General features: G+C 47.5%; 5 non-coding genes across 5 annotated transcripts; all 5 read left to right on the top strand.

Annotated features, from left to right (window-relative positions):
- The first annotated feature begins 6775 nt into the window (after window positions 1–6775).
- LOC122123092 lies at window positions 6776–6854 on the top strand. The gene has a single exon (XR_006150304.1). It is a non-coding gene; the product is annotated as a small nucleolar RNA SNORD115 (small nucleolar RNA).
- Window positions 6855–9927: 3073 nt separating this feature from the next.
- LOC122123048 lies at window positions 9928–9985 on the top strand. The gene has a single exon (XR_006150262.1). It is a non-coding gene; the product is annotated as a small nucleolar RNA SNORD109A (small nucleolar RNA).
- A 1196-nt stretch (window positions 9986–11181) lies between these two features.
- LOC122123049 lies at window positions 11182–11243 on the top strand. Its single transcript, XR_006150263.1, has one exon. It is a non-coding gene; the product is annotated as a small nucleolar RNA SNORD109A (small nucleolar RNA).
- A 3589-nt stretch (window positions 11244–14832) lies between these two features.
- On the top strand, window positions 14833–14900 carry LOC122123046. The gene has a single exon (XR_006150260.1). It is a non-coding gene; the product is annotated as a small nucleolar RNA SNORD109A (small nucleolar RNA).
- Window positions 14901–18208: 3308 nt separating this feature from the next.
- On the top strand, window positions 18209–18271 carry LOC122123047. The gene has a single exon (XR_006150261.1). It is a non-coding gene; the product is annotated as a small nucleolar RNA SNORD109A (small nucleolar RNA).
- The last annotated feature ends 4709 nt before the right edge of the window (window positions 18272–22980 follow it).

The following is a 22980-nucleotide window of genomic DNA, read 5'->3' as shown; positions in this document are numbered from 1 at the left end:
CAAAGGCGTCTCAGTCAGTTTAGGTAGTGGCAATCCAATTCACAACATCCAAGTTATGGAATCATCCCAGGTGCCAATCAGCAGTTGGATGAATAAAAAAAATGTGGAATGCATACATACATGATGAAGTTTAGTTTACTTCATTTTCATGTTTATCCCATCTGTAATTTATCTTCATGTAGTTGTACCAAAGGGTTTCAACGCAACATGTCAGTTCACGAGTACAGTATGCCTTGACCAGTGTCACCCTTTCCCTTGTCGTCCTCCTGTCTGTCCTGACCTCACCCCCCACCCCCCACTCATTACCTGGTCACAGGAAAGTTTAACTGAGCCATAAGGAAGAATAGTGAAAGGCGAAGATAGGGAGGAATGCATTTGGAGGCCAACGTGAACAAAAGAATTATGAGAGTCCCTCCTTCACCAACAGCTGGGCCCCGTGGTGTGTGACTGTCATGCTAGAGATTCATGGGGAGCACAAATAAGCAATGATAAAAGGGGTGACATAGATCAAGATGCATGCTATGTATGCACAACGAATTCTGTACTTTTGCACAGTCAATCTGCACTAATAGGCACCAAAAAAGGAAAAAGCCTCGTTATAAAATGCTTAGGAAGATAAGCTATTTCAATGAATCAATAACTTATGAATTTGTTCTATGATGGAAAACAATTTTTTAATGAGCTAATCAAGAATATGATGTAATGTTACATGCCAGTGCTTCACTCACACCTGGAATCTTAGCTACTTGGGAGCTTGGGATCCGGAGGATCATTCTTTGAGGTCAGCCAAGGCAGAAAAGTTTGCCAGACTCCATCTCCAAAATAACCAGCAGAAAAACAGTGCCAGAGGCATGACTCAAGCTGTAGAGCACCAGCCTACCAAGCAGAGGACACTGAGTTCAAACCCAGTATGTAGTTTCAAATATATATGTGTGTGTGTGTGTATGTGTGTGTGTGTGTGTGTGTGTGTGTGTGTGTGTGTGTTTCATTTATTTTGTTTTTTGTTGGTCGTGAGGCTTGAACTCTGGGCCTGGGCGCTGTCCTTCAGCTCTTCAGCTCAAGACTAGTGCTCTACCACTTGAGCCACAGCGCCACTTCCAGCTTTTTCTGTTTATGTGTTGCTGAGGAATCGAACCCAGGACCTCATGCATGTGAGGCAAGCACTCTACCACTGAGCCACCTTCCCAGCCCCCTACCCCCATTTTTTAAAAAAGAATGTGCTTTAATGTACGTCAATGATAGAATACTTTCAGAGGCTAGTCACCAGAGGTTTATTCTTATTTATTTATTTTTGGTTGGTTGTGGGGCTTGAATTCAGGGCCTGGGCACTGTCCCTGAGATTCTTTTTCACAAGGCTAGCACTCTACTACTTTGAGCCACAGCACCACCTCTGGCTTTTTTCTGAGTTAATTGGAGACGAGTGTCTCACGGACTTTCCCCGCCAAGGCTGACTTTGAACTGCGATCCTCAGATGTCAGCCTCTTAAGTAACTGGGATTACAGATGTGAGCTGCTGGTGCCTGGCCTGGTTTATGTGTTTTAAGCTTTGAAATGCATCCCATCATAATATTATTTACTACTTACTATTCTCCTTCAGGGTCTTTAGATAGATGGGAAGTTAAAAACGTATACCAAAAAGGTAAAAGAAAAAAATGTAATGCAAATATTATAAAAATCTAACTTTGTGTGCGTGTTGGTGCTGGGGCTTTGAACTCAGGGCCTGGGCACTGTCCCTTAGGGTTTTTTTGGGGGGGTGGGGGGGCGGGGATGTTGGTTTGTTGGTTACTTTTTTTTTACTTAATGCTGCCAACTCTACCCCTTGATTCATTGGAGAAAAGAGTCTCACAGAGTGATGGTGTGTGTGTGTGTGTATGGTCGTTGCTTGTGCCCGGGCTTTGTGTGTGTGTGTGTATGGTCATTGCTTGTGCCCGGGCTTTGTGTGTGTGTGTGTTGTGTGTGTGTGTGGTCGTTGCTTGTGCCCGGGCTGTGTGTGTGTGTGTGTGTGGTCGTTGCTTGTGCCCGGGCTGTGTGTGTGTTGTGTGTGTATTGTCGTTGTTTGTGCCTGGGCTGTGTGTGTGTGTGTATTGTCGTTGCTTGTGCCTGGGCTGTGTGTGTGTGTGTGTGTTGTGTGTGTGGTCGTTGTTTGTGCCCAGGCTGTGTGTGTGTGTGTATGGTCGTTGCTTGTGCCCGGGCTGTGTGTGTGTGTGTGTGTGTGTGGTCGTTGCTTGTGCCCGGGCTGTGTGTGTGTGTGTGTGTGTGTGGTCGTTGCTTGTGCCCGGGCTGTGTGTGTGTGTTGTGTGTGTGGTCATTGCTTGTGCCCGGGCTTTGTGTGTGTGTATGTTGTGTGTGTGTGGTCCTTGCTTGTGCCCGGGCTGTGTGTGTGTGTGTGTGTGTGGTCGTTGCTTGTGCCCGGGCTGTGTGTGTGTGTGTGTGTGTGTGGTCGTTGCTTGTGCCCGGGCTGTGTGTGTGTGTGTGTGTGGTCGTTGCTTGTGCCCGGGCTGTGTGTGTGTGTGTGTGTGGTCCTTGCTTGTGCCCGGGCTGTGTGTGTGTGTGTGTGTGTGGTCGTTGCTTGTGCCCGGGCTGTGTGTGTGTGTGTGTGTGTGGTCGTTGCTTGTGCCCGGGCTGTGTGTGTGTGTGTGTGTATGGTCATTGCTTGTGCCCGGGCTGTGTGTGTGTGTGTGTGTTGTGTGTGTGTGGTCGTTGCTTGTGCCCGGGCTGTGTGTGTGTGTGTGTGTGTGGTCGTTGCTTGTGCCCGGGCTGTGTGTGTGTGTGTGTGTGTGGTCGTTGCTTGTGCCTGGGCTGTGTGTGTGTGTGTGTGTATGGTCATTGCTTGTGCCCGGGCTGTGTGTGTGTGTGTATTGTCGTTGCTTGTGCCCGGGCTTTGTGTGTGTGTGTGTTGTGTGTGTGTGGTCCTTGCTTGTGCCCGGGCTGTGTGTGTGTGTGTGTGTGGTCGTTGCTTGTGCCCGGGCTGTGTGTGTGTGTGTGTGGTCGTTGCTTGTGCCCGGGCTGTGTGTGTGTGTGTGTGTGGTCATTGCTTGTGCCCGTGCTGTGTGTGCGTGTGTGTGGTCCTTGCTTGTGCCCGGGCTGTGTGTGTGTGTGTGTGGTCATTGCTTGTGCCCGGGCTGTGTGTGTGTGTGTGGTCGTTGCTTGTGCCCGGGCTGTGTGTGTGTGTGTGTGTGTGTGGTCGTTGCTTGTGCCCGGGCTGTGTGTGTTGTGTGTGTGGTCGTTGCTTGTGCCCGGGCTGTGTGTGTGTGTGTGTGTGGTCGTTGCTTGTGCCCGGGCTGTGTGTGTGTGTGTGTGTGGTCGTTGCTTGTGCCCGGGCTGTGTGTGTGTGTTGTGTGTGTGGTCGTTGCTTGTGCCCGGGCTGTGTGTGTGTGTTGTGTGCGTGGTCGTTGCTTGTGCCCGGGCTTTGTGTGTGTGTGTGTTGTGTGTGTGTGGTCCTTGCTTGTGCCCGGGCTGTGTGTGTGTGTTGTGTGTGTGGTCATTGCTTGTGCCCGGGCTTTGTGTGTGTGTGTGTTGTGTGTGTGTGGTCCTTGCTTGTGCCCGGGCTGTGTGTGTGTGTGTGTGTGTGGTCGTTGCTTGTGCCCGGGCTGTGTGTGTGTGTGTGTGTGTGGTCGTTGCTTGTGCCCGGGCTGTGTGTGTGTGTGTGTGTGGTCGTTGCTTGTGCCCGGGCTGTGTGTGTGTGTTGTGTGCGTGGTCGTTGCTTGTGCCTGGGCTGTGTGTGTGTGTGTTGTGTGCGTGGTCGTTGCTTGTGCCCGGGCTGTGTGTGTGTGTGTGTGTGTGTGTGTGTGTTGTGTGTGTGGTCGTTGCTTGTGCCCGGGCTGTGTGTGTGTGTGTGTGTGTGTGGTCGTTGCTTGTGCCCGGGCTGTGTGTGTGTGTTGTGTGCGTGGTCGTTGCTTGTGCCCGGGCTGTGTGTGTGTGTGTGTGTTGTGTGCGTGGTCGTTGCTTGTGCCCGGGCTGTGTGTGTGTGTGTGCGTGCATGGTCGTTGCTTGTGCCCGGGCTGGCTTCACACTTGCATTCTCTGAGCAGCTAGGATTACAGACCTGCGCCACCGGTCTCTGGCTAGAATTGGGGGAACCTCTATTTTTATCCTAGATTTTCATTTTGGCCGGGAAGTTGTTAAGTCTTGAAGAGAGAAGATGACAGAACAATCCCGACCCCATCTAGGCCGAAGCCCAGCGGTGGGCGCTGGGCGGCGGCGCCATCCGGCGGGGAGCTGGGCTCGTCCTCGAACCCCCGACTCCGCGGCCGGTGGTCGTGGCCGTCCATCCGCAGACAGGACGCGCGGCTGCCGCCCGGCTCGGGTCTCACTTCCCAGTGTGTCTTCGGCCGGCCGCCATTCCCCCGCTGCCCCTGGCCCTGGCTTCTGCTGCATCCTGCGCCAAGGCCCAGGTTCTGGAACTATCCCCAGGCACCAAGGATGCTTCCCGCGGGTCCGCGCACAGCCGGTCCCCGCCCTGCGTGCACCGCGGAGGACTCTGCCCCGGTCCTGCCACAGACACGCCGTGGCCCGTGGGCGCCACCGTCCGTGCACGAGCCCGGCCCGGGCCCGGGGTGCGGAGTTCGCTGCCCCGCGAACCAGGGCTGCCATCCAGGGTCCCCTCGGGAAGCAGACAGAACAGCGGGCCGTGCGATGGAAACCTGATTTCTGGCCCCAAACCCACAAGGATTCCTGGGGAAAACAGTTTTTTCCCTGGTCCCAGAATCTCCTGCTTGGAAAGGCCCCGTGTGGAGCCAATTAGCGTTGGCTGCAGGGGTTCTCCAGGGGTTCTCGCGCGGGATGCCGAGGGACTCCTGATTGGTTGGCTTTTAGATAAGGGGAGGATTGGGAATCAGGCGGAAGTGTGCCAGAGCTCCTGATTGGTTGATTTTTAGATGAGGGCGGGGTTGAGAAAAAAACAGGTAGAAGTGTGCCAGAGCTCCTGATTGGTTAATTTTTTTAGATGAGGGCGGAGTTGGAAGCAGGTGGAAGTGTGATGGAGCTCCTGATTGGTTGAGTGTAGATGAGGGCGGAGTTGGGAGCATGTGGAAGTGTGCAGGAGTTCCTGGTTGGTTGATTTTTTTTTTTTTTTTAGATGAGGGTGGAGTTGGGAGCAGGGAAATGTGTGGGAGCTCCTGACTGGTTGATTTTTAAGTGAGGGCGGGGTTGGTAGCAGGTAGATGTGTGCTGGAGCTCCTGATTGGTTGAGTATAGATGAGGGCAGAGTTGGGAGCTGGTGGAAGTGTGCGGGAGCTCCTGGTTGGTTGATTTTTTAGATGAAGGCGGAGTTGGGAGCAGGGGGGAAGTGTGCGGGAGCTCCTGATTGGTTGAGTGTAGATGAGGGCAGGGTTGGGAGCAGATGGAAGTGTGTGAGAGCTCCTGATTGGTTGATTTTTAGATGAGGGCGGGGTTGGGAGTAGATGGAAGTGTGTGGGAGCTCCTGGTTGGTTGATTTTTAGATGAAGGCGGAGTCGGGATCAGGGGGGAAGTGTGTGGGAGATCCTGATGGGTTGATTTTTTAGATAAGAGCGGGGTCAGGATAGGGGGAAGTGTGCGGGAGCTCCTGATTGGTTGATTTTTAGATGAGGGCGGGGTTGGGAGCAGATGAAAGTGTGTGAGAGCTCCTGGTTGGTTGATTTTTAGATGAGGACGGAGTTGGGAGTAGGAGGAAGTGTGTGGAGCTCCTGGTTGGTTGATTTTTAGATGAGGGCGGGGTCGGGATCAGGGGGAAGTGTGTGGAGCTCCTGGTTGGCTGATTTTTAGAGGAGGGCGGGGTCGGGATCAGGGGGAAGTGTGTGGAGCTCCTGGTTGGCTGATTTTTCGAGGAGGGCGGGGTCGGGATCAGGGAAGGGCGAGGCCGGCTTTGGCCTTGCTCTCTTGTCTGGAGTGAGCGACGAGGGCGGGTGCTGGCTGGCTGAACGACGCAGGGAGAGAAGCTCGAGAACTCTCTGCCCACTTCGAGGAGCAAATGGCCCAGGTGAGCGAGCGCGGCCCAGGCCGGGGAGGCGCCTGGCGGGAGCCTGCGGCCTGCTCGTAGTGAGGCCGGCTGCTCCGACTGAGATTCCATAGCCCCGGGCTGGCTTTGTGGGACAAACAACCCGGGTCAGGTGGCTCTCGTTGACAGTCAGGAAACCGGGCCGGAGAGCCACAGCCGCTGTCCCGCTCTGAGCTCAGCCTCGGCCCTTGGAGGGCTTCCAGTCTGGACCCCGGTTCGGATCCGTCCTGGGGGCTTGAGCGGATCAGACTAGGGATCATCGACGCCTCACGTCGGCCTGGGCTGTCGGGCCTGGCCTTGGCTGATGCTCCCAGAGGCCTCGTGTCAGTCAGCTGCTGTCTTTTGAGACCAGGGCTTTTAAGGTATCTTGGAAAGGATGTGCCATTTGGGCCGTGCCATCCCTCGTTGGAGGACCACGGTGCTGCCAGCTCGGACAGGTCACTGCTGGCTGCGAGGCTTGTGGCTGGAACTGTAGATTGTCAGGAAGGAACGAACGCTGGACGTTCAGCTGACGGTGCTCACGGAAGGACCTCCTCAGTGCTGGGCTATGCGCAGCCCCTTTCAAGATCTTCCTGGGCCTGATGGACTGATGATCTATGGGTCCGTGTTGAGGATCCATCTGAATCCTGAGTGGAAGTCCAGAGCCCGTGAAACCCATCCTTGAGGCAGAATCTGCAGTTTACTACCACACTCCTTTTTATCCAGGATACTTTAGACCTAACGGCAAAGCTGCCATGCCTCACAGAAAAAGTGTGTGTGTGTGTGTGTGTGTCTGTGTGTGTGTGACTATGACTCAGCATGGGTCAAAGATGACCCCTTACATTGTCGTGAAGAGTGGCGGTGACCTAAAAACGATGCCCAGCCAGGCACTGGTGGCTCATTCCTATCTCCTAGCTACTCAAGAGGCTGAGATCTGAGGACTGTGGTTCAAAGTCAGCCCGGGCAGGAAAATCTGTGAGACCTTTTATCTCCAATAACCTGCCCCCTCAAAAAAAAGGTGGAATTAGAGAGCTGTGGCTCAAGTGATCCAGGACTAGCCTTGGGGGGTGGGGGGTGGGGGAACAACAGCTCAGGGACAGTGTCCAGGCCCTAAAATTGGAGTAAGGTCCAGAAAGTTAGGACAGGAACAGACGGCTTACCTCCTCTTTGCTCCTCTGGGGATGGGTGCCCTTGGACCCTGTGGAGGTGTCCCTCCAGGAACCAGCAAAGCTGGTTGACCAGGTCAATTCTGGAAGGCTTCAGGACATCCAAGCAGCTGCTGCCCTACTCTTGTCTTTCAGCGACACCTGCTGTCCAGGTTTGGCCCTAGGGCCTTCAGTACCACAGGGGAATCAGACTCACTGGCATCGTGGCTCTCCTGATGGAAGGGCAGTAGACCAGAACGATCCCAGGGGATGCAGGATGGACTCAACTACCGAAACTTGAGAGCAAGGGTCTCAGAGAGGCAGCGCGGGATGCTGACAGGTAGAGTGGTCATTGATCTCTTAAAAGTTTGGGGTAGAACGTGGATGTGTGTGCTGGGGGTGACGTGACCTTGGAAATCCAATGGCTGAGCAAAAATCCTGTTAGAAGACTTGGGAGAAACAGTTTGTCTAGGCCCCTGTGGGAGTCCTGGAGTTGCCTAAGGTGGAGGCTATGATCAGGAGACTCTGAATGGCCTCCAGCTGGGGAGCCTGTTGGGGCAGGTGGAGGCGTGGGGCTAGCGAATGGCTGGGGCCTGGCTTTGTGCATTGTCAGGGAAGATAGCAGCTGCATTCCGGGATGACTCACATGAAGAACACTGAGCATGCGTGGGCAGGGAGAAGCCTGCAGCTAAGGTGTCCAGGCACAGACCTTGTTCCATGCGGGCCTAGTTCTAAGGTAGATTTGGAAAAGGGATTAGCCCCGGCTGCTGGGCCTGAGAAATGTCCTTGATACATTTGATTGGAAATTCAGCATCCCTGTGCCAGTGGCCAGTGGTACCTGGCTGTTTGAGGGTCTATAAGTATAAGGGTGGACTCTAAGTGAGCCTCAGTTCATCCTGCTTTATAATTAGAAAGCCTCCACCTCTGAGGACTGGCCGTTCCTGAAGCCCCAGCTTCTGGCCACATGAGCAGACCACTCCTGGATGAGATTGGTGCCTATGGACACGGGTTCTGGTCTACCCTGAACGGCCATGATGAGATTCCTTAATTCCTGGAGGCTGGCTTATGAATCAGTGAGCCATGGCTTATGGAGGTGTGCGTGAGATTTTTTTTTTTTTTTTAAATCTTGGAAATCCATGCTTGGGGCTGAAATTTCCAGTTGCAACAGGTGTGTCTCGTTGACAGTTTTGCGGCTGGAGAACGTGTGCAATTGTGGCAACACAAAATAGCAGCAGGGGCTTGGAGGGCTCTTTCGGCCCTCAGATGGACTGAGGGGTAGCTGTGGCGTCCCTGCAAGCAAGGAGGAGCCGTGTGATGCTCAGCAGCATCACACACATAGGGGAAAACTATTGTCTGTCTATGTCCTCCCAAATGGTTCAGTTTTAGGAGAGATCTGCAAGGTCTTGAGCTATCCAGATTGACCCCCCACCCCAAAACCAAAACAACGAACAAACTCCATGCTAGAAACAGCGTTTGTGCATTGCTAGGACACTTTTCTACTTCCTTTCAATCCAGGGGATCCCGCCGGCTAGCTGCCTGACATTCCCCACAGCCACCACAAGAGGGCAGCACAACCCCACGGCCGTTTGGCCCGCGGATGGTAAGCAAATGCAGGGAACCTTTCAACTATGCCTGCGAGGGGCTGTGCGGGGCCTGGCTGGCTGGAGAGAAGGGAAGATGCAAAACTCATGCTTGCCAGGATGGCTAAGGCCCCGTAGAGGCGGAGGCACGGCTGGAACAGGCGGCTTCCTCCTTCCTTTGCTCCCTTGGGGACCTGCAGGCCCCAGGCTCTGGATTTCTTCCTCCCTGAACCCCCAGAATTCTCATTCTGGCTCTTCCAGTAGACACCAGCCCCCTCCCCATCCCACCCCCCACCCCCGTTATTTTTAAGATTCAGAACAGCAGGCTACCTGCTGGCTCTGTCGTTGCGGTTCCATTTTTGCCTTTCAGTGACACCTGCTGCCCGGATCAGCCCCAGAGCCTTCTAGATGGCATATGGGGGAGTGGGGTTGGTGGGTTTGGGGTTAGAATGGGAGGATCCTGGGATCCGAATACCATCACAGGACTCCCCTGTCCATGAAAGATGCCCTTCTTGGATGCGATCCCGGGACTGTGGTGCGCCTTGGGCCCTGCCAGACTAAATGGCTTCAGGCAGGAGAGGACGGGGCCCGGCAGAAATGCTGCCGACCACGGAGACCCCTCCATCCTTACCTGCACTGATTTCAACACGAGCAAGTGGCATTTAGACGCCCTCTGTGCCAGACTTAAGCTGCTGTTCCCTCCCTCCCTCCCTCCCTCCCTCCCTCCCTCCCTCCCTCCCTCTTTTGCCAGTGCTGTGCGCATGGAGTGTTCTGATTCTTTCCTTTACGTCTTTTATGACCTACTGTGCATAATCATTTTTTTGGGGTGGGGGGTCCGGTCGTGGGGCCTGAACTCTGGACCTGGGCACTGTCCCTCAGCTCTTCAGCTCAAGGCTAGCGCTCTACCTCTTGAGCCACAGCACCACTTCTGGCTTTTTTCTTTTTGCTTATGTGGTGCTGGGGAATTGAACCCAGGGCCTCAGGCATGCAAGGCAAGCTCTCTACCACTGAGCCACCTTCCCAGCCCGCTGTTAAGTCTTTAACTTCTTGAGGGAAGCCTTGACATCTTTTCCTAAATTCTCCTCCTAACTTTCACTATAACTTTACAAATCAGAAATCTCTTTCACACCCACAGTGTGGCAGATGCATTCCTGTCACTTGTAATCTTTCGAGGATCGCTCAGTGTCGTTGGCTGCCCAGAGCCAGCCTGCTTGGGGGAGTGCTTATTTGTCACCAGGGCGCATGTCTGGGTCCATGATGAGTACAGGACACTGAAGGACTTAAAGCAGGTGTCAATCTAAGAGCCAGATGTGGGCTCTGGAAGAGAGGCGGGAAGGACAGGTTTATTTGGCGACTAGCTTCCATTTCCTTCGAACACAGAGAGGTAGAAACCTCCTCCTAGGAAACAGGCTAGTCCTGTGTAACTTAACAATAGGATGGCAATGGGACTGCGCGTCTATTCATCATGGCTCATGTTGCGAAGCATTTTCTAAGGTGGCATCTTTTTCCTTTCAGGATTTGCTGACACAGAAAACCTAGCATCTCAACATGTCCTTCGCAGGAGATGGGTGAATAATCCGCCAGTGTCTGTTGGAACTCACGTGTCTCGTACCCGTTAGCTTGTATTTGGAAGGTCATTGTGTTCAGATTTTCAGAAACCTGTTGGAAATTCTCATCATGGTGTTTTGTTTTTCCTGTTGAGCTTGTCAAGAATGATTCCTGCAGGATTGAATACTTTATCATTCTTTTTCGTAGTTACATCTTTCTCACAGAGGTGTGAAAATGTGTAGAATTGTTATAGAAGAAACAGAAACCCCCTGTTACATCATCTTTATAATAATGAAAAAGTATTTGTACAAAGGGTTCACTGTCATAGCAGTTTCATAGCGGATCAAAATATTTAGTGTAGCAAGACCTCTTTGTGCCAAAATATTTTCAGACATTCCTCAGATTTCCCTTTTTAGTTTCCTTTATCTGGCACATAAAGAACTTGTATATTTCCATTCTTGTCTTACCTATAATGATATGACTTAATTCTTTTTTTTTTTTTTTCTCTTGATCATGGGGCTTGAATTCAGCCCTGGGCACTGTCTCTGAGCTCTTTTGCTCAAGACAAGTGCGCTACCACTTTGAGCCACAGCGCCACTTCTGGTTTTTGAGTGGTTCATTGGAGATAAAGAGTCTCACAGGGACTTCTCTGCCCAGGCTGGCTTCCAACCGCAATCCTCAGATCTCAGCCTCCTGAATAGCTAGGATTATAGATGTAAGCCATCTGCACCTGGTGATAGAATTTAATTTCCTAAATGTGAACATTTGAAAGTTCATAAAAAAAATTCCTGAACATAGTCAGCCAATTCACTAAACAAATAGGAGTCACAAACTTCTTCATACTGCAGAAAAAAAATGTCCACTGTGCATTTCCAGTTCCTTTTGTATAACCCAGTAGAGGACCAAGGCTGGCTGTGGAAATGCTTGTCTGCCACCAGGGGGCGCACGTCTCACTGCACGGTGAGCACAAGCGTCTGAGGCTGCTGAAAGACTCCATGCAGGTGTCAAGCTGAGCACCAGATGCAGGCAGTCTAAGAAGACAAATAAGAGTCTCAGCTTGGTTTCATTGATTACTCCGCAGTGGTACCACCGGGGGAAGGCCTTGCTGCTAACAGGCACTAGCATCCTGTCTTTTAAGGCCATGCACATCTTTATTCTACTCAGTGACTCGTTTTCACTTGAACACAGGGTTGTAAATGTATACTTATTTTTAAAATGTATTTGCTAGCCACCAAGGAGGACATAAAAATATGCAATTCAGAAAAGATCCAGCAATGGTTATTTGTCCCGAAATGATTAACATGGCCAAAGGGAGGGAAGGCTGCCTATTGGCACAGTGGCAGTAGCTCATTATTGGATTTGTGGTTGAGTATCTTCTAATATGTCCCATTTTTTTCTATCTTTCTGCTGTGCTCAGCTAATAGGGAAGAGTTGGACTCTGTTGCTCCACTTCAGTAAAGAGGGGTGAGTAATCACCCAACAGTTTCAAAGCCTACATGTTTTGTACCCTGTCCCAGGTTCAAGTTTTTATGGGCTTTTTGGACAATACTGTCATGGTGTTTTGTTTTTTCTACTGGATCTTCCCCAGTGACCCTTGAATCATTGAAACCTTTATCATTTTTTTTCTTTCCTTTTACATCTTGCCTATGTTGGTGCAAAACATGTGGCACTTATGATCACTGATAGGGCAAGTTCCCATTTGAGCAAGTTATTTATTATAATAAGTCTTGTTGTTGCCCAGATATTATCAGACTTTGCTGGCTGGTTTAATTCTTGGAGTTTCAAAAGAGTCAACCTGCAGTCCACAAGTTATGCGTCGTCTTGCTCTTTGTATCTGCATTTAAATGAGTCACTGGCTTGATTTAGTTCTTATGAGTTCTCTTCAGAACTCGTAAGTTTTGAGGATGGATATGGAACAGCTTAGATGAGAGTCAAAATAAGAAACTTGGAGGTGCTGGGGAGGTGGCTCAGTGGTAGAGCGCTTCCCTTGCATGCATGAGGCCCTGGGTTCAATTCTTCGGCATCACATAAAGCAGAAAAAAACAGAAGTGGAGCGGTGGCTCAAGTGGTAGAGCACTTGCCTTGAGCTGAAGAACTGAGGGACAGCGCCCAGGCCCAGAGTTCAGCCCCCGCAACTGACAAAAAAAAAACCTGGGTTGTGGCTGCCAATTTATCTCCTGTGTGTCTCTCTCGATAAGTGCTCGCTATGTTTAGAGTAGGGTGTATTTACTGAGTTTAAATTTTTTTATTTTAATTCCATAATTTTTCTATTAGAATGCCATACTTTGATAGAACCATGTATTAGCGCAAGAAATGAGTCTAAGTATTGCTTTAATGCATCCCGTAGGTATCTTGTCCAGTAGATTGAGTGGTACTTAGTTCTCAATGAATAATGTCAGAATAGTAAGTCATCCTTAATCTATTAAGTGCTTCGCTTCCTTTGTATTTGAGCAGAGAGTGGTAGGTGCATGTATATGCTTTTAGAAACCAATGAAAGAGTTTGAAAATGCAATTCAGAAAGGAGCCAGCGATGGCAGAGTTGACGGAAATGGTTGTTACCATGGATACCGAGAGGGAACAGGGTCTACGAATCTGATACAATGCAACAGAATCCCATTTTAGCTCCTCACTGCATTCGTTGCTGAGCATTTTCTCGTCTCTCTCTTTATGTCACGCTTTGTGAGTATAGGAGCGAGGCCAGCCGTTCCCCACTTGAATGAAGCATGAGCAGACGGGAAGAGCAGGATAGCTTTGATCCCTTGAAGAAGCGAATGCAGGAGGATGGCAGGTCCAGGCAAGCCCGGGCGGCGCGGAGGGACACCGCTCTGAGCGAAACGGGCAAAATCCTACCAAGCTCTTGTTGGTGGTTCACATATGTAATCCCAGCTGCTCAGAAGGCTGAGGTTGGTAGGGTCCTGGTTGGAAATACAAAGAAACTAAGAGGAATGATGAACTCTCATGTGATCCATGGGGCCCCCTCCAGCCAGGTGATAAAAGCGTTCTGGGATTTCCTGCAAGGAAGAAAGGGGCAGAAGCATTAAAAAAAAAAAAAAGATATATATATATAATGGCTATTAAACTCCAGAATCTAGAGCGAGGTACGAACATCCAAGCACATGGTGTCAAAGATTAGCACAGTAGACCCGAAAGAATCTCACTAAGAGGGGCTGGGAAGGTGGCTCAGTGGTAGAGTGCTTGCCTTGCATGCATGAGGCCCTGGGTTCGATTCCTCAGCACCACATAAGCAGAAAAAGCCAGAAGTGGTGCTGTGGCTCAAGTAGTAGAGCCTTGAGCTGAAGAGCTGAGGGACAGCGCCCAGGCCCAGAGTTCAGGCCCCACGACCGGACCCAAAAAAAAAAAAAGAATCTCACTAAGAGCTGGGTCCTGGTGGCCCACACCTGTCATCCCAGCTACTCAGGAGGCTGAGATCTGAGGATCGTGATTCAAAGCCAGCCTGGCAGGAAAGTCTGTGAGACTTTTATCTCCAGTGAACCACCAGAAAAAAATGGAAGGAGTTTCATGTTTGCTATTATCAGGTGATTGCAAATATATATTTTTTCATGGCATATCCAAGTGTGCAGTTAATTCTCAAAGCTTTGCACCTAAAATATTAAGTAAACATATTAACATACCTGTAAAAAAGAAAAAAGCACTGTGCTTTACTTAGAATGACCTTTCACGTTTTTGAATCTGATATCTTTCTTTGCTATGTTGCTGCAGGTAAAAAACTACAACATACTTGGATGAAGAAAAGTGAGCCGTTACTCTGGTGCTTTTAATTTTTTTTCTAGTATGCTTTGCTTTGTGATGTCAAAAGGCCAAAATCTTCTGAGTTCCCTATCTCAGAAGCTCGAGTGGCGGTTTATTCCTGAAAGATGTATTTTGGCCTCAAGAATGTCACTTCCTTTCTGAGGAGTATTTTTTTTAATTTGTTGATATGCATTTATTCATTTTAATTCATTTCTAAAGAAAGAAGTTAAATAATATTGGGAAACCAGTGGCATTGTTTCAGGAGTTTTGTTTAGCCACAGTAATTTCTGATACAGTTCAAAGCATTGGCTTGCTATTATCCCGAACTTTGATATTTGCACGCTTGTTTTTTGTTTTTTTTTTTTTTCTGGTCCGTTGTGGGTCTTGAACTCTGGGCCTGGGTGCTGTCCCTCAGCTATTCAGCTTAAGGCTAGCACTCTACCACTTGAGCCACAGCACTACTTACAGTTTTCTGGTGGTTCATTGGAGATAAGAGTCTCACGGCCTTTCCTGCCCGGGCTGGCTTTGAACCATGATTCTCAGATCTCAGCCTCCTGAGTAGCTAGGGATTACAGGCATGAGCCACCAGTGCCCGGCTTGCACGCCTGTTTTTACTGTAGTGCTATGATTGACTTCTTAAACATTAACTTTTTAAAGATCCATGGTGTTTCTGGAACACATTCACCTGATCTACTAGAACTATGGAAGTGACATTTTTTTTTTCCCCTACGAAAGATGCTATGGATCCAACTCAGAACAAACACGTACTGGACATTCATTGTTCTTCGTGCATCACACGGTGCATTTGGCTGCCTAGAATAAGCATAGCTATGGGGCATGTCTGGGCGAATGTCTGGATCGATGTTGAGCACAAGGGTCTGAGGATGGCCGAAGGACTCAATGCAGACATCAAGCAGAGAACTACATGAGGGCTGGGTAATAAGACAAATACTCAGCCCTGCCTGCCTGCCGCCTCCCTCAGAGAGACCACAGAGGGAAAGCTCTCTTGTCATTAGTGTCCTGTCTTACCAGGCAGTGCGCATCCTTCATCTATTACAGGACCAGCTTCACTTGTATTTGAAAGGAGAAGTTTTGATGCTGGTATATAAGGAATACATTCCTGAGCAATAAGTAAAGGCGTTAAGTAGGTGGGATTCAGCTAGGAGCCGGCCATGGTGATGTGTGTGGCGGTCACAGCACCGTGGCAAGACCTTATCAAAGTCAGTGACACCCTGTCCTATGAGACCAGGCACACGTGTATTCAGTGAGTAGCTTCACTTCGTTTCCACACAGGGCTGGTCCGTATTGGTGGTACGGTATAGGTTCTTGAGTAACAAATGACGAAGTTTAAACTGCTGGGATGCTGAGCGGAGTAAGCAGTCCACGGTGTGCACCGAAAATCTCAAATGCCTCACCCAGAAGAAGGTCCGTGTGCTAATGGCCAAGGGACCATGTTTTAGTTCGTTCTTGTTTCTGTTGTCAAGTAACTCCTAAGGTGGCATATGTTTTCTTTCTGCTAGCATTGCTGACATAGACAAGCCGGGATCTATTCCTCCGCTTGAGAGAAGAGGGTAAGTTCTAAACCAAGGCTCTTTGGAATTTTCGTGGTCAAGGACGCTATGCTAGATTTCTCCAGTCATTTCTTCAATGACTTTTTCAAGAAGAGATTGTCACCATGGACACCTGCATTATTCAGTTCTTAAAGACTTCCCCCCACCCCCAAGTCTTTCTTTCATTAGTGACCACAGGATAAACCTAGATCTATGATGACAATTTCATATTGAATCAAGAAACTTGGGGAAGATCTCTTTGTGCGAAACACGATCAGGTTCTTCTTGTTTGTTTAATTCCTGGTTTTTCAGGAAGGAGAATCTGTTCGTACAATTTTAAGGGTCACGTTAGGTTTCTTTTTTACAACCACGGTTATCAAGGACTCGAATTGTTTCTTTTATTGTTGTAAGATTAGAATCTATCGATATATAATTCTTGCGTGGCATGGTATCCATGGGATACTCCAAGATAATTAGGTGATTGCTGCAATCTTGTAAGTTCTTTTGATCTGTGGAGTTGATTCCTTACTGAATTTTTTCTGCTTCTAATGGAATCATTGCCTTAGTTTTTGTTGTTGTTTTTCTCACTGTTTTTGGAGTAGTAGCCAGATGCATAATTTCGTTCTGTCTATAGTACAGATGAGGCAGTCAGAAGTAATAAACCTAGGTGATTACTGCGATCTTATTTTTCTTGTCTGTGAGTTGATTTCTTGCTATGTTTTGGAGGGTGCCAGTTTACTGAGCTATACAGTTTTAGTGTATGTACTTTTCACTAAGTATTTTTTATTTCGGTAGAAAGCAGAAACTATAGGAAGATGCTAGACCAAATAGGAGTTATAACATATCTCAGAAATATTGTCCATGAGATGGCGGGTCACTATGTGCTGCATGAGTAATGTAATGTCTGAATGAGAAGTTGGGTGTCTTCTCCCTTAAATGCAAGATCTTTCCGAAAACCACAGTATATTATGGTGTTGATTATTAATCCATGTGGGTTAATATGGAAAGATTCAAATCAGTCAGTGCAAAAACCTCCAAGTAGCTAATTTCCCCATAAAATTTATAAATGATTTGATGAAAATAGAAAACCATTCATTAATGATGGTGTATTTTTTAATTATTAAGGTAGACAAAGCGGCTGGAGTGAGGAACTTAGAACCAGAGAGACAGCAGGCAACAGAGAATCCCTTCCCAAAAGGAATCAGGCACAACCGTGGTAAGTGCTGGTCTCTAACCAGCATATCTGTAGCCTAGCTTCTCAAGGCCCGAGGTGGAAAGGGTCCCAGTTTGATAAAGAAAAAGCCAAAAACAATAAAAACAGTAACCAAAGCCAATAGGATTGATGGCATACATCAAGAGAAAGAATGTAAGCAAGCCAGACCCAAAGAAACACAGGTTGTATGGCTTCCTTCATTTGTAGGAACTCGAATGTGCCCAGAAATCTCTTAAGTAAACACATTAGATGGCATGAGAAAAAAACAATACACTGAGACGTGACAAACTATACAGGTCTCTAGACATTCACACAGAGTGAGACCAAAGGCAGACATTCTGGAGAGGCTCACATAGGTACAGTGTCTCTGTGCCTTTGATCGTATAAAATAATATTTACCCAAAGAGCTCCAGGAAACGGAAATGAGGTTGTTTTATGGTTGTTGCTGTTTTTGTTTTCATTTCCTTTTGTCTTGTTTGTTCATTTATCTGTCTTTGGGAGGGGAAAGGGGGGGGCATAGAAATGGAGGGACAAAGGGCGAACAAAGGCAGCAGTAGTACTTACCAGACACTGTGTTGAAAAGGAACTCTACAACTTGTGGGAGGGAAAAAACCTGGGAGAGTGAGGGAAAGGGTGACTGTCCAAAATGAGATGTCCTCTCCATCTCACTTACGGAACCGCAAGCCCGCTGCACATTACCTTTACCGTAAATGAAAAATAGCAGTAACGATAAATTAAAAAAAAAGAATGAAGGGACTTCCTGATGGAATGAGAAAAGGGCAGAATTATTAAAAATATAACAGTTCTCCACTTCCAAAACCTACAAGGAGATTGAGTAATACAGATACAGAACACTACAAATCCATATGGAATGTCTGTGAGACTCTTTATCTCCAAAACAAAATGCTGGAAATAGAGCTGTGGCTGGAGCGGTAGAGTGCTAGCTAGCTTTGAGCAACAAGGTTCAGGGACAGCACCCAGGCCCTGAGTTCAAGGATACTTCTTCACAAGTTTATGTTGGGGGGGGGGAACATTTTTTATTATTTTATTATTGATATTTTTATTATTTAAATTCAAGCATGCCCATCCTTGATTCTTCCTTTTTTTTTTTTTTTGGTCGGTCGTGGGGCTTGAGCTCTGGGCCTGGGCGCTGTCCTTGTGCTCTTCAGCTCAAGGCACGCACTCTACCTCCTGAGCCACAGAGCCACTTTGATTCTGCGTTATCTAGCTGGCACACGCAGGACTTGGCCGTTACTACTCTTGCCTTTCATTCTCTGATTTCTTGGAACCTTTCTCTAGTGTTCAAACATTTTCCAGGCTTTTGCATCCTATTTTACTAGCGTAGTACAAGTGATGGGCTTTTCTTACTGTACACTTGCTAGACCTCTTTCTCAGCACAGTAGTCGAAGCTGCCCAGAACGGGTCTGGCTAGGGAGGTTCTTTACCACGAGGGGGCGCATGTCTGGAAGCAGATGAGCACAAGGGTCTGAGGACACTGAAGGACTCAAGTGCAGAAGTCAATCTGAGAAGCAGATGTTGGCTGTCTAATTTAAAGACAAGTAAGCTTCTCATCCTGGCATTAATGGGCGATCTTTCAGTGATGCCATTCTGGGCATTAGCATTCCAAATCTATCAAGGCAGTGCACATTTTTTTTATCTTTTATTTTTTAAATCTTGCTTCAGTTTTTTCCTTTTTGGCGATCCTGGGGCTTGAACTCAAGGCCTGGGGACTGTCCCTGAGCCTCTCTGTGCTCCAGGATAGTGTTCTACCACTTGAGCCACAGTGCCACTTCAGCTTTTTTCTGTGTATGTGGTGCTGAGGAATGGAACCCAGGGCCTCATGCATGCAAGGCAAGCACTCTACCACTGAGCCACCTTCCCAGCCCCTCTTATTTTTTTATGCAGAAGTATTTACTCATTTGTACACAGCAAATACACTATTGAATAACAAATAAATGATGTTCAGAAAGCAGTCTGAGCAACGGTGCTGTGTACTGAAATTGTCGTTAGCTTTCTGAAAGAAGGGAAAACACTACTTATTGTAACAAATAAATGGAACCTTAATTTAGCTCTATGTCACTTTTTCTGTAGAGCATTTTCCAACATTACGCCTCCTTTTCTTTTTCTCACAGGTCAATGATATAGATGAGTAGAAATTTGCTCCACTACATCAGAGAAGAGGGGTGAGTATTGAGCCCATATCTCTTGGAATTTACATACCATGTACTCTGTGCCAGGTTCTGAGATTCCTGTGTTTATCTCGAGGCATATTGAAGAGTATTCTTGTTGGGCGCTGGTGGCTCATGCCTGCAATCCTAGCTAGAACTCAGGTGGCAGAGTTCTGAGGATTCTGGTTCAAAGCCAGCCTGGGCGCAAAAGCCTGTGAGACTCAAATTACTCACAAGAGTAAATTTGTGGTCCATGGGTGTTGTGGTGACAGTATGCATAGTTTAGCTTTTCTTTTGGTTATTGGCTTGAATTAGTGTTGTTCTCATTTTTTATACCCTAAGACGCTACATATGTAATTGTGTTTTCTTGATGGTATGGGTGAGACAGCCAGATTTAAGAAACTTGGCTGGTTTCACCAACTAGTTATGTCTCTGTGTTCTGATTACTGCTGGGTTTGGGATGGTGTGTGTTACTGACTTATCCAATTTTAGTGTCTGTTCTTTCCTATAAGTATTTTATTCTTAGATAGAAAGCAGAAAGGATGGGAAACAAAGCCAAACGTTGGCCAATACGTATCTTAGGAATAGTGTGTGGAAAATTGTGTTTTCCTTGGTGCTCGATGATTAATGTCCTAGTAATGAGTCAAGTGTTTTCTCTCTGTAATGCAAGCCCTTCCAGAAAGAAAACATAATATTCTGTAGTGACTTGAGTATTTTTAATTTTAGCACATTGACGTACCTTCTACGCACATTCTTAAATTCTATTACTTATACTTTTTTCCTGTTACGAAAATCGCCATATGATTATTTCTACATAATTGCCAAGATGGTACTCACTGATTTGAAGAAAAAGAAGGCTAAATAGAGTGTACAGTAGAAAAATGCCTAATGCTGTGCGCTCTGATAAAGTATAGATGATGAATAGCTTGGGTTTTCTGGTCCTTTTTGTTCTTGACATATTTAGACTGTGAGTTTGAACTTTGAATCCTACTGTTCAAATGTCCCCGTTTTCAGCTTAAGGTTTTAAAAAACCCCAGCTCTCAACTCCTACTCTTGCTTCGAGAAATGCTAATAGGAAAATATAAACAGGTTTGTGACATGTTTTTGACATTCCTCCCGTGCCCTGAAGTAATCATGAGAATGAAGCATATCTGCTTAGCTTTCTTTGTGTGGATTTGTGTGGAATGGTCTAGAAAGCATGGGCATTGTTTTTATTTTTTTTGAAAGGTTTAGAAGGTACTGGAGTTATACTTATGTCTTCTAGCAACAACTCTATAAAACATTGCATACAAATGTGTATATGTGAATATGACCAAGAAGCAGGAACCCAGGAGAACACTGAGCTACTCTGGGTTTCGCTAGTCTTAGTGAAACCATGGCTGCCCAGTTCTGCAGTGAATCTGCAGATCAAACCTGGCCAAGTGTGCTGTCCTGCGGTATTTCACACTCATCTTGTATCAGTAGTCACGAAGCATGCATTTTGTGCAAATACAAATTAACAGTCATTTTTAAGCCAGTCTATGTGGTAGTAAAAGGACTATTTACTTACTTAAAAAGATTGAGAGTATGTGGCCTGATCAAATAGTGATTTAAGATTGTACATGTGTGCGTGTGTGTGTGTGTGTGTGTGTGTGTGTGTGTGTGTGTGTGTGTATGCTGGTCCTGGAGGGGTGTGTGTGTGTATGCTGGTCCTGGAGATTGAACTCAGGGCCAGGGCACTGTCTCTGAGTTTTTTTTTTGTCTTCAAGGCTAGCTTTCTACTATGAGTCACAGTTCCACTTCTGGCTTTTTGGTAGTTAATTGGAGACAAGCATCTCAACAGGCTTTCTTGCCCAGGCTGGCTTCAAATTGCGATCCTCAGCTCTCAGCCTCCTGCTGCCTGGCTAAAGTTTTCGACTTGAAAATATCTATTAATTATGAAAATGTCTAATATATGAATGATGCTCTTGGTTTTGGGGTGAGCTCATCTAAAAAGAAATTGGGAAAACACAGATGGCAGGCAGGTCCCGATAGAACTCTAGAGGACTTCGCTAAGTTTTTGGTGGGACACAAACATTTGGTTGGTTGTCCCTGAGTTTCAGCTAGTAACTCGGTTTACAGGTGGACCCTTAACAGTAATAGTATTTTCCCACTGTGGGAAAAAATTATTTAGGGTAAGGAGGGTAATCCACGTTGGTGAAAGCAACAAGCCCCCCAAGCTGGTCCTCTACCACTTGAACCCGCTTTTTTGGACTTTTATTAAGAGTCTTACAGACTTCTGCCAGACCCAGCTCCTCAGATCTCAGGCTCCTGAGTAGCTTGGATTACAGGCGTGAGCCACCAGCGCCCAGCCTCAGGTCCTTTGGGGAATTTCATGGCTCCTAGTGTACCAGTACAATTCCCTCCTAGTATTTTCTTGATATAGACTTTGACTTTTCTCTTCCTGGCTATCCAAGGAGTGAAAAATACCTCAATTTCATATGATGATTTATCAATTTTATGGCAGAAAAATTCTTTAGTAACTCTGAGACCCATATCCTTGTTGTAAAAAAATTGCAACATAGCGGCTGGGAAGGGGGTAGAGGGCTTGCCTTGCATGCATGAGGCCCTGGGTTCGATTCCTCAGCACCACATAAGCAAAAAGAAAAAAGCCGGAAGTGGCGCTGTGGCTCAAGTGGTAGAGCGCTAGCCTTGAGCTGAGGGACAGCGCCCAGGCCCAGAGTTCAGGCCCCACGACCAGACCCAAAAAAAAAATTGCAACATATCCTGCGTTCATGAACAGATCTACAATTATGACTTGTGGTGGTACTGATATTTAAACACAGGGCCTTGTGTTTGCTAGGAAAACATTCTTTCACCAGACCTATTTGTTTTGGTTATTTTTTAGATAAAGGCTCAAGTTTTTGCCTGGGACTAACCTTAAACTGCAATCCTCCTACCTGTGCCTCTTACGTATAGGCAGTAGACCACCATGCTCACCTCGTTGGTTGAAATAAGGTCCTGCTTTTTTTCCTAGATGGGTACCAGCCGAAGACCCAATTTCTGCCTCTTGATATTTCTTAAATCAGTGAAAAAGGCTCATAACCCAATACAGGCCGCCTAGTGGCTCTGAGATTTAGCTAGTCGGCTACCCTTCTGAAGGATTTTTCTACTGCTCTGAGTATCGTGCTTCAGCTTGAAGCACGCTCCTTAGCATTTCTTGCTGGGCAAGTCTTCTAGGGGGTGGTCACAGGTCTATTTTTTATTTCTACCTGGGAGCACACTTACGGCTTCACACGTTTTTCTTTCGGTGCGTTAGCTATTTCTCCCAGCGGCTTTTGGGTTTCCATTGCTTCTAAACAGAAATTTCCTGTCGCTGTTATCTGAAGATCCCGTAGCGTGACAAGGACTACACTTACTGTTTTCTCAAACAACATGGCCTTGAGGTAGACACCCGTTCTGGTTGGAGTGAGATGAATTTCTTGAATGTGTGCGTTCTTCTTTTCCTCAAACGTGGACGTAAGATGTTTCTCCCCTTTTCTACTTCTCCTCCACATTCCCAGTAAGTGTGTGGATACACTCGATGGTGTAGCATCCATCTTCTGGCTTGTTTGTGCTTCATTCTCTTCAGGTTTGCTGGTTCTTCTTGCACAAAGATGATGGCGTTCCTCAGTATGTGTGAGAGAGAGTACTTGGGTTTGAAGTCAGTGCCTTGGGGTGGCTAGGCAGGCAAGCTACCGTAGCTTGGCTCATACCCCAACCCTTTCTGAGTTTGCGTACAATGTTAGAGTCAGGTGATTTTCGTTAAGGCTGGGCTGGATCTGGAATCTCATATTTACACCACCTTCGTAGCCGAGATCACAGGCACAGATCACTCGAGTTTATTGACTGAAATTGGGACATGGCTATCTTTTTGCCCAGGTGGGCCTCAAACTACAATCCTTCCAATCACTGCCTCCTGAGCATTAGAAGCCTCAGCCACCACCACACCTGGCTTTCAATAAGCCTTTCAGTTGCAGATTCCCTGTGGTATTTGTGAATTTCCCAGTTTCCCTTCTGATTCCTGGTCTCATCCTATTATAATCAAAAAAGCTGCTTTCTATGACCTCAGTGT

Source organism: Dipodomys spectabilis, unplaced genomic scaffold (assembly GCF_019054845.1).
Source record: "Dipodomys spectabilis isolate Male_0828 unplaced genomic scaffold, ASM1905484v1 ptg000219l, whole genome shotgun sequence".
Lineage (NCBI taxonomy): Eukaryota > Metazoa > Chordata > Mammalia > Rodentia > Heteromyidae > Dipodomys > Dipodomys spectabilis.
The sequence above is the reverse complement of the archived record's forward strand: the minus strand, read 5'-3'. Positions and strand labels throughout refer to the sequence as shown.